The sequence below is a fragment of the Vidua macroura genome, chromosome 6, assembly GCF_024509145.1.
Source record: "Vidua macroura isolate BioBank_ID:100142 chromosome 6, ASM2450914v1, whole genome shotgun sequence".
In the NCBI taxonomy this organism is placed as follows: Eukaryota; Metazoa; Chordata; class Aves; order Passeriformes; family Viduidae; genus Vidua; species Vidua macroura.
Window position 1 is genome coordinate 2,501 of NC_071576.1, and position 11,697 is coordinate 14,197.

Below are 11,697 nucleotides of genomic sequence, written 5' to 3' on the forward strand. Positions count from 1 at the left end.
GCAACCCTACACCGCAACCGTACACCTACACCGCAACCCTACAGCGCAACCCTACAGTGCAACCGTAACTGTACAGTGCAACTGTACACTGCAACCCTAACCCTAATATGCAATGCTAAATGCAGCTCCTTAGCCCTACAAGATGGCGGCGCCCACGCGGTCACGTGATGTGGAGCAAGATGGCGGCGCCTGCGCAGTCACGTGACGGGGAGCAAGATGGCGGCGCCTGCGCGGTCACGTGACGGGGAGCAAGATGGCGGCGCCCGCGGGGTCACGTGACGGCGAGCAAGATGGCGGCGCCCATCGGGTCATGTGATGCGGAGCAAGATGGCGGCGCCCAGGCGGTCATGTGACACGGAGCAAGATGGCGGCGCCCGCGCGGTCATGTGATGGGCAGCAAGATGGCGGCGACGATGTGGGTAGTGGGTATTGTTGTGTGCCAGGTGGAGCACTAATTAGGGGTTGTATAGGTATATATAAAAAAGAAGAAAAACTATATGTCCGGTGCAGCAGTAGAAAATTTCAGGCTCCCGGGGAGTAAATTTGTTTTAATAATTCTTTAAAGTTTGTTTTTTATTTTACTCCCAGGGAGCCTGAAAGTTTCTACTGCTGCTTTTTGAAAGCTAGAAAGGGAAACAAAGTTAGAAATGAAAAGATGGAAAGAAAGAGAAAGAGAGAGAGTTAAGAGAGAAAGAGAGAGTTAGGAGAGAGAGAGTTAGGAGAGAAAGAGAGAAGGAGAGAGTTAGGAGAGAAAGAGAATTAGGAGAGAGTTAGGAGAGAAAGAGAATTAGGAGAGAAAGAGAGAGTTAGGAGAGAAAGAGAGAAAGAGAGGGGAGAGAAAGAGAGAGTTAGGAGAGAAAGACAGAAAGAGAGTTAGGAGAGAAAGAGAGAAAGAGAGAGTTAGGAGAGAAAGACAGAAAGAGAGTTAGGAGAGAAAGAGAGAGTTAGGAGAGAAAGAGAGAAAGAGAGTTAGGAGAGAAAGAGAGAAAGAGAGAAAGACAGAGTTAGGAGAGAAAGAGAGAGTTAGGAGAGAAAGAGAGAAAGAGAGAAAGAGAGTTAGGAGAGAAGGAGAGAAAGAGAGAGGAGAGAAAGAGAGAAAGAGAGAGTTAGGAGAGAAAGAGAGAAAGAGTTCGGAGAGAAAAAGAGAGAAAGAGAGAGGACAGAAAGAGAGAGTTAGGAGAGAAAGAGAGAAAGAGAGAGTTAGGAGAGAAAGAGAAAAAGAGAGTTAGGAGAGAAAGAGAGAGAGTTAGGAGAGAAAGAGAGAGAGTTAGGAGAGAAAGAGAGAGTTAGGAGAGAAAGAGAGAAAGAGAGTTAGGAGAGAAAGAGAGGAGAGAAAGAGAGAAAGACAGAGGAAAAGAAATAGGAAAAGAATGGCAGAGAGTAAAAAATGAAAAGGGTTACAGTGAAAAAGAAAGAGGGTGAGAGTGAGAAAGAAGACAAAAGAATAGAGAAAAAAAAGAAGAGAAGCTGGAGAGAAAAAGAAATAAAGAGTAAAAGCATCAACTAGAGAGAAAAATAAATAGTTAGAAATACTGAAATAGACAAACAGAAGAAAAGACATACAGGGAAATAGAGAAGCAGAGAGAGACAGAAACAGTGAGAAACAGTGAGAAACAGAAACAAAGTTAGGGACGGACAGAAATGACGAGACAGAAAGAAAACTAAGAGAAGAAGCAAAGGAAGAAATACAGTGGGGAAAAAAAAATGACTAAACCACACCAAAAAAACACAGGAGCCAAAGGGGTAGGGGGAGGGGGAGGGAGCATGGGGCATCTTTATTAGGGTTGATTCAACTTTATTGAATGAATTCTTTTATTTACACTCCAGCAAAACACATGGAAACTATGCATACAAATGGGAGCGTAGATACAATCCGTACGCTGACCGGTAGAAATCCCGCTTACGTACAAAGCCATATGTGGAAATGCGGCGCCAAATGCAAACACGGAACGATACGGGGCAATAGAAACCTAACGCATATTAACACAATATAACCTTTTTTCTATTTACATTACATTTTGTTTGATTGTTAGAGGAAAGACCAAAACAAAAATAGCACACAGAAACCAACAGTCATCCACCGTGACCGCCTCCTTCACATTGCACGCAAACTCACCATCGCTCTCATTTCAACCGCTCCGTTAAGCCCCAGCAATCGTTGTTCCTCGGGAACGTGGTTCCCGGGAGCCTCCGAAAAAATCCTCCTGCCTGACGAAAACCCCGGTCCCGGGACGGTCCGCCTCCGAACTTTGGCGATGAACGTCGCCTCACGGACCGGCCGGGACCGAGGAAAAAAAAAACCCAGCCGGGGGGAAAAAAAAAAAACCCCCCCGGCTGGGGATTTTTTATTCTAAATTTAAAAATGAGCTGAAAAACCTGAAAGGCAAAGGCCATACGCACAAGGTTAGAACCGGTCAACACGCACACACACACAAACACACACGCACGGAGCCCTCCTTCAGCTTACCCACAAACCCACCCTCGCTCTCGTTTCAACCGCTCCGTTAAGCCCCGGCAATCGTTGTTCCTCGGGAACGTGGTTCCCGGGAGCCTCCGAAAAAATCCTCCTGCCTGACGAAAACCCCGGTCCCGGGACGGTCCGCCTCCGAACTTTGGCGATGAACGTCGCCTCGCGGACCGGCCGGGACCGAGGAAAAAAAAACCCAGCCGGGGGGAAAAAAAAAAAAAACCCCCGGCTGGGGATTTTTTATTCTAAATTTAAAAATGAGCTGAAAAACCTGAAAGGCAAAGGCCATACGCACAAGGTTAGAACCGGTCAACACGCACACACACACAAACACACACGCACGGAGCCCTCCTTCAGCTTACCCACAAACCCACCCTCGCTCTCGTTTCAACCGCTCCGTTAAGCCCCGGCAATCGTTGTTCCTCGGGAACGTGGTTCCCGGGAGCCTCCGAAAAAATCCTCCTGCCTGACGAAAACCCCGGTCCCGGGACGGTCCGCCTCCGAACTTTGGCGATGAACGTCGCCTCGCGGACCGGCCGGGACCGAGGAAAAAAAAACCCAGCCGGGGGGAAAAAAAAAAAACCCCCCGGCTGGGGATTTTTTATTCTAAATTTAAAAATGAGCTGAAAAACCTGAAAGGCAAAGGCCATACGCACAAGGTTAGAACCGGTCAACACGCACTCACACCTGCGGACACAAGCTCTCACAGACAGACACGGACAATCACGCTCTCTCACGCGCTCTTCCGCTTACACGCTGACCGCGACCCTTACTTGAAACGCTACGTTGACGCTTCGACGCGTCTTCTGACCGCGGCTCTTCGACGCGGCTCTACGTGTAGGGACCCGGGGACCTGCGAGACGACAGAGACGACGGGAGACAAGTGACTATCTGACGGCTAGCAGCTATTCCCGCTCCGGGTCCATAAATTTTGTACCCAAAACCCCCATAGAAGACAGATGAACTGTAAAGTTTTATAACTGCTCTACCTAACCGTGACTACGCGCCTGGGCAGGGCAGCTCCGATCGTAAGTGGCACGACAGAGGCGTGTACAACATAAGCCAAGGTAGGTACATACAATATATGCACAATATAAGCCAACGTAGGTACATACAGTATAAGTGCATACAATATAAACCGACATAGGTACATACGACATAAGTACATACAATATAAGCACATACAGTATAAGCCGACATAGGTAGGTACAACCTAAGCACGTACAATATAAGCCGACATAGATACAATATAAGTGCGGACTTGACGTAACTCTCCGGAAGATCAATTGTTGAGCCCTATACCCTTTGAGAAGGCGCAAGCTACGGAACTACTGCGGTCAGGTGATGAGGGTCTAATATGCTCCCTCTAGAAGTCCGAGAGAATAGCGCGGGAAGAGAAGGCGCTACCGAAGGTGAAAAGGAAGATGGATGAGAACGTCTCCTGTACTTCTTCCCGTCTCAAAAAGTAAAAATGTAATGATGCCGGAATAAGCGATATCCAGGAAGGTACACGAGTAAAATATGGCCGATACTGCAGAGAACAATGCCGATAAAGCCTCGAGATGTAACAAAGGCCTATGACGCAGAAATCAATGGACACGGACGACATAACACAGACACGGACGACATAACACAGACACGGACGACATAACACAGACACGGACGACATAACACAGACACGGACGACATAACACGAGTGGAAACTGCCTGGCAGTTCCACCTTATGGACCCAAGATTGCTAGTCCAAGATGAGTCATAGGCCGATGATGCCAAAGGAAAGAAAGCCCTAGGGCAATAGCATATGATGATGAAATTTAACTCCTTTCAAGATGTTAGTGCCAAAGGACTTAAGAGGAAGCCTAAGAAGCTCAGTAGGCCTAGACAAGAAAGCCATGACTACGGCGTGACCGTGGCTAGAGCTCCGGACGTGAAGGCGGGCTCCTCAGGTGAAAAGATCCACGACGACGTCGAGAGTCGAAGAAGGCCGCCGACGCGAACCTCGCGAGGACGCGAAGACGGATCGGAACTGCCCTGCCCGGCGAAGGCTCTGGTGAGGCTGAGGAGAAACCCTCTCCCTCTGCTTCCGAGGGGCCCGGCCCACTATGGGCCTCTCCTCTAAGCTAACATCTAATTGTCTCCTGTGATAGTAAAGGTTTTTCCCCTTCTCCCACCTACTGGCCCCGACACTTAGCTTTGGCAAGACGACCGGACAACATCCATCGTCAGCCGGACGTGGACGGCGACACGTTCTCTACGTCCGCTTCGGTGCTGCCGTTTCCAAACTTCGGCTATGCGCCTCCTCACGGTACCTAAGACAAAACAGAAAATGCAACTGGCGCCCTGCAAAAAAGGAATCCCCGGAACTCTGACGCACCGCTGCCCCGGCTCACCTGAAATCTTGATGCGACTCAACAGGCTGCCGGGAGGATACCTACAAAAGGAAAAGGTACAGGCTGAGCGTGCTGCCGCATAACGGTCACCTATGAGTCACCCAGCCTAAATGCCGACTCACCCGCTTGACTCTGTTCCTTCACACGCCTAGGGCGGCAATGACACCTGCAAAGAAACAAAGCAAAAAAAACCACACTGAGATACCGAGAAAAGACCACCACCCTGACCCGACGAGTACGCCCACCTACACCTTAAGCTTGCACCCACCTGGCCTCAGACATCTGGGATCAGAGACATCTCGCAAGAGGACTGCCTAAAATAAAAAAAATAAAAAAAATAAAAAAAAAAAAAGGGGATGCTTAGACTTTCACCAGAAACTGAGACCTGTGCGAGAACAAGTGCTTCTGTCCACTGCTCACCTGGCACACTTGGCCTTCACTGCAGCTATCTGCCTGGACTTCCTAATAATAGACAAAGAACAGTGCTGTAACATAGTCACCATTTATGCTTCCCCTGCAAATACAAACAGCGACTGACCTTCTCAGGGAAAACCCCCTGACCCGGGAGGGGCGCTCTGCCACAGATCTTAAATGTCTGCATCTGAAAGAAAGTTAGGAGAAAATTCAAACAACTGTAGGATAACTTAACAGGTCCAAGCATCCTGTGTGAATCTAGGAATACCATCTAGAATACAACTACATCCCCCATTCCAAATTGCAGGTCTCCAGGACTTGTGCAATTACACCAGGCTATGCGGCAGGACAGAGCAGCTCCGGGACAAATACGTGCAGACACCCGTGACACGGGACGGGACACGACAAACGAGGGGACGCCACGAGGAGAAAAATCTCTTGGCGAGAAAAATGCCCGCGAGGACAGAGAGATTGCGGAACGAGATGACCTAGGCGAGACGGCCGGCTCGGAGCCGATGAGGCTCAAAGAACCCTGCAGGAAGAAGATGCTAAGAAAACAATGTCTTCCGAGAACCGCACAAGGGGATGCCTGAAAAGCCTACGGTAAGAATGAGCTACCTAGCTTGGCGTTCTCACGAGTCCTAAGCCGCTATAATGGATCGTTGGGGTGCGCGGCTGTCGCTACAGCTCGGAACGAGACCTTAAAAGACATCCGACCGGATGCTTCTAAAGACAGATACGACCGCGATGCCTGTCCGGACTCCCGAGTCAAAAGGCCTGTGGCGTTGGTGCCGGGCCGAGGAACGCAAAGATCGCAGATGCCAAGATGACCCTCAGACAGCTAAGGTAAAAAAAGACAAGTGACGTGACAGACCCAAACAACACAGAATGCACGAGAGACAAGTGACACGACACACGCCGGAACTGCTCTGCCCTGCGCGCCTCAGCGCTGAGATCAAAAGAGACGCTTTCCCTTTAGGTGGCCTAAGGAGACGCTTCTTAGACATCCCCATCTCCAAAGCAGACTCCAAAATCCCTTCCGGGCAGTCCCAAGCCAGCACCCCGCTTCCCTCCCCTCAGTGGGTCGTAGCCCTGGACTTATCTTGCACATTTCTGGGCATGCAAATCCCTGTCGAGTGCAAAAGAAGGCCGCCTCCCTGTCTGGGAAGTTCCAGCTGTCACCAGGCTCTTATCTCGTCGTCTGCCAAGACAAAGAAAAGGAAACATCAGTGCGCAATCTTAACGGCACATGGGCCAAAACCTGACAATTCTGCTACTCACCTTCTCCTAAGAGGGCCCTGGCGCTCGGGCCGCACGCTTCGGCCGTGCTCCGAGGCCGACGCTGCCGTCACGAGGTATGCCTAGGTTAAATGGAGACAAGGTGACTGGGCACGGCTGAAACTGGAGCGGACCCCCGCTCCTCCTCCCTACCTCCCCGACTCACCGCAGCTCCTCGGCCGTTCCCGTGAGCTACCCAGACGGGACCTTGAAATACAAGATGTGTGGGCTTCATCACGGGGTCCCCTCATACTTCCGGAGGGCTCACGAGTGCAGGAAACCCGGTCCGTCCGCCGCCTGATGACAGGGGCTCAGCGTACGCCGAGTGGATGGTCTAAAGCACGCAAATGAGAACGGATGGTTAGAGGTGCACCAGAAATTGAGACCTGTGCGAGAACAACCGCTTCTGTCCGCTGCTCACTGACCTTGCACGCTTGACCTTGTCTGCTGCTATCTGCCTTGACTTCCTAAAAATAAAGACAAAGAAGAGTGCTGTCACATAGTCACCATTTATGCTTCTCCTGCAAACACAAACAGTGACCGACCTTCTCAGGGAAAACCCCTTGACCTGGGATTGGGGGCTCTGCCACAGATTTAATCCATCTGCATCTGAAAGAAAGGTAGGAGTAATGTCAAATGGCTGCAGGATAACTTAACAGCACCAAACATGTCAATCTACAAATACAATCTAGAGCCCAACTACACCCTGCATCAGAAATTTCAACTCCTGGGACTTGTCCTGTTACAGGCTATGCAGCAGGGCAGAGCAGGTCCGGGACAAATACGTGCAGACACCCGTGACACGAGACGGAACGTGACGAACGAGGGGACGCGACAGGGAGAGAGAGATCTCGGCGAGAAGAATGCCGGCGAGCGCCGGGAGAATGCGGAACGAGATGACCTAGAGACCCGAGACGGACGGCTCGGAGCCGATGAGGCTCAGGGAACCCTGCAGGAACAAGATGCTAACGGAATGATTTCTTAAGAGAACCGCAGAGATGAATGTCCAACAATCTTACGGTCCGAAGGCTCTAGCTAACTTCGCGTTCTTATCGGTCCTAATCGGCTATAATGGATCATTGCGGTGTGTGGCTGTCGACACAGCTCAGAGCAAGACCTTAAAAGACATCTGACCGGATGCTTCTAAAGAGAGATGCGATTCCAATGTCTGTCAGGGCTCCCGAGACAAAAGTCCTAAGGCGCTGGTGCCAGGCCAAGGAATGCAAAGATCACAGATGCCAAGAATGAGGCCAAGGTGACCCATATGCTCCTCAAAGGGCTAAGGTAAAAAAGATATAGGACATGAGGGACCCAAACAACACAGAATGCACGAGAGACAAGTGACACGACACACACGGGAACTGCTCTGCCCGGCGCACCTCAGCACTGCGATCAAAAGAGACGCTTTCCCTTTAGGTGGGTTAAGGGAACATTTCTTGGACATCTCCATCGCTAAAACGCAGACAAAAACCCCTCCCGGGGAGTCCCAACCCAGCACCCCGCTTCCATCCCCCCTGTAGCCCACGACTTATCTTGCACGCATCTGGGGATGCAAATCCCTGTCAGGTGCAAAAGAAGGCCGCCTCCCTGTCTGGGAAGTTCCAGCCGTCACCAGGCTGTTGGCTCTTAGTCTGCCAAGAGAAAGAAAACCAAACATCAGTGCGCAATCTTAACAGCACATTGGCCAAAACCTGACAATTCTGCTACTCACCTTCTCCTAAGAAGCGCCGGTGCTCAGGCCGCGCTCTTCGGCCACGCTCGGAGGCCGACGCCATTGTCGCAAGGTACGCCTAGGTTAAGTGGAGACAAGGTGACTGGGCATTCCTGAAACTTGAGTGGACCCTCGTTCCTCCTCCCTACCTCCCCGACTCACGGCGACTCCTTGGCCATTCCCGTGGGCTACCCAGAGGGGACCTTGAAATACAAAATTTGAAGGCTTCATCACAGGGTCCTGTACTACTTCCAGAGGGCTCAAAAGCGCAGGAAACCCGGTCCATCGGCCAGTTGGTGACGGCGCTTGGCATACTCCGGGTGGATTCCCTAAAGCACACAAATGAGAATGGATGCTTAGAGTTGCACCAAAAATTGTGACGCGAGCAAGAACAACCGCTTCTGTCCGCTGCTCACCTGGCACGCTTGACCTTGTCTGCTGCTATCTGCCTTGACTTCCTAAAACTAAAGACAAAGAAGAGTGCTGTCACATAGTCACCATTTATGCTTCCCCTGCAAACACAAATAGTGACTCACCTGCTCATGAGAACCCCCTTGACCTGGGATTGGGGGACTCTGCCACAGATTTAATCCATCTGCATCTGAAAGACAGTTACAACTAATGTCATAGGGCTACAGGATAACTTTACAGCACCGATCATGTGATGTCAATCTACAAATACAATCTGGAGCCCAACTACACCCTGCATTACAAATTTCAAGTCCCCCGAACTTGTCCTATTACAGGCTATGCAGCAGGGTAGAGCAGGTCCGGAACAAAGACGTGCAGACACCCGTGACACAGGACGAGACGTGACAAATGAGGGGACACGACAGGGAGAGAGAGCTCTCGGAGAGAAGAATGCCTGCGAGGACCGAGAGATTGCAGAACGAGATGACCTAGGTGAGATTGACGGCAAGCCGGCGTGGGTCAGAGAACCCTGGAGGAACAAGATGCTAACGGAATGATTTCTTCAGAGAATCACAAAGATGAATGCCCAAGGATCTTATGTAAAGAAGGCTCTAGCTAGCTTTGCATTCTCACAAGTCCTAATCTGCTCTAATGGATCGTTGCGGTGCGCAGCTGTCAACACCGTTCAGAACAAGACTTTAAAAGACATTTGAGAGATGCGATTCAGATGCCTGTCTGACCTACCGAATCAAGAGTCCTATTGCATTGGTGCCTGTCCAAGGAACGCAGAGATCACAGATGCCATGAGGCCAGGTTTCTGATAGGCCCCTCCAAGCGCTAAGGTAAAAGCCATATGACATGATATACCCAAACACACAGAATGCACAAGAGACACGTGACACAACACACACCAGGATTGCTCTGCCCTGAGCACCTCAGCACTGTGATCAAAAGAAACACTTTCCCTTTAGGTGGCCTAAGGGGACGCTTCTTGGACATCCCCGCCACCAAAGCTGACTCAAAAAGCCCTCCCAGCGCCTCGCTTTCATCCCCTCTATTGTTCGTAGCCCTTGACTTATCTCTAGGATGTCCGGGGATGAGAATCCACATTGGGTGCAAAGGAAGGCTGCCTCGCCTCCTGGGAATTTCCTGCAATCTCCGGGCTGTGGTCCCTTGCTCAGCTACAATCGAGAAAACCAAACAGCGCTGCGTGATCTTAGCTGCACGACAGACAAAACCCACCAAGTCCGCTACTCACCGTTCTCCTAAGAACACCCGGGTGCTCGGGCCGCACGCTTCGGCCGTGCTCGGAGGCTGACGCAGTCATCACGGGGTATGCCTAGGTGAAGAAGAGACAAAGTGATGTGCCATTGCTGAAACCTAAGTGGACCCTGGCTCCTCCTCCCGATCTCCCTAACTCACCGCAAATCCTCAGCCATTGCCAAAGGCTACCTGGATGTCACCTTGAAATACAAGATTTCAAGGCTTCATCACAGAGTCCTGAAATATTTCCAGATGGCTCACAAGCACAAGAAACCTGGTCCATCAGCCAGATGGTGATGGGGGTTTGGCATACTCCGAGTAGATCGCCTAAAACGCACAAATGAGAAGGGAGGCTTAGAGTTGCACCGGAAATTAAGACCTGAGCGAGAACAACTGCTTCTGCAACCTGCTCACCTTGATTGCTGACATCCGGATTTAATACCTAAATATAAAGACAGAAAACAGTGCTCTAACACACAGTCGCCATTTACACTTCCACTGCAGAGAGAAATGGTGACTGACCCACCCAGGGAACCACCTCTCCAGGGATGGGGCGCTCTGCCACGGATTTAATCCGCCCGCATCTGAAAGAAAGTTAAGGACAAAAGTCAAATAGCTGCAGCATAACTTAACAGCTCCAGACACCTTACGTTAATCTAAGAATACCATCTAGAGTCCAACTATACCCTGCATTACAAATTTCAAGTCCCTGGGACTTGTCCTATTACACCAGGCAATGCAGCAGGGCAGAACAGCTTCGGGACAAATAGGTGCTTACACCCGTGACACAGGACAGGACGTGACAAACGAAGGGACGCTAAAGACAAACAACGCATTATGTTAATAAGATTGTGACAGAAGGATGATAGAAATCTTCCTGGCAAGAAGAATAATGGCAAGGACCGAGAGGATGCCGAAAGAGTTGCCTGATGCTATGGCAACGGTGGATGGCGGAAGCTCTAGGGAGCAAAAGAAAAGACTGACATAGTGACCTGTTAGAAGAACTGTTGGTCACAATGATCGAGTTGACCATGAGACAATGCTACATTTAGAATGCTCTCTGTATCCCTACAATCTTATAAGCTCCAGGACGTTACAACTCATGGCTGGAAAGGATGGACGGTGATATTGCTGGGAGCAAGACCTCAAAAGTCATCTGACTCGATGCTTCTGAACTGGGACTCGGAGACGTGGCCGAGGCCGCCGGGAAAAGAACAAACTGTATCGGCGTCGTGCCGAGAAGCGCGAGCGTTCGAGAACCTAGAGATCGTGGCCGATGCTTGCGGTAAGGCCCTCGAGGGGAAAAGGCAGATACCTGATCCGAGGCACCCCAATGATACGCTACGAAACACGGTACACGACACAACACGACACAGACCGAAACTGTTCTGCACTGCACACCCTACAGCTGCAGTCAAAAGTAGGGCCTCTCCCTTGAGCTGTCCTAAAAGCCCCTTAGAGGACATCCCTTTACCCTCTGCTAATTTTTAAATCTGTCCCAGGAATTTCCAGTCCACTACCCGACGATCATGCCATCTCCAGGCCGTGGCCTGTGACTTATCTTTCGGATGACTGGCGATGTGAATCCACGTTGGACCTGAAATGAGTCAGGCCTCGGAAGGCCCCGTGATCGCCGGTTATCCTCTTAGTGAGCTACAATAAAGAACACCAAAATCAATGCGTGACTGTAGCGCTATGTGGGCCAAATCCCAGCCAGTCAGCTCCTTGACCTCTCCTAAGTATGCCTAGGTCCTCAAGGCTCC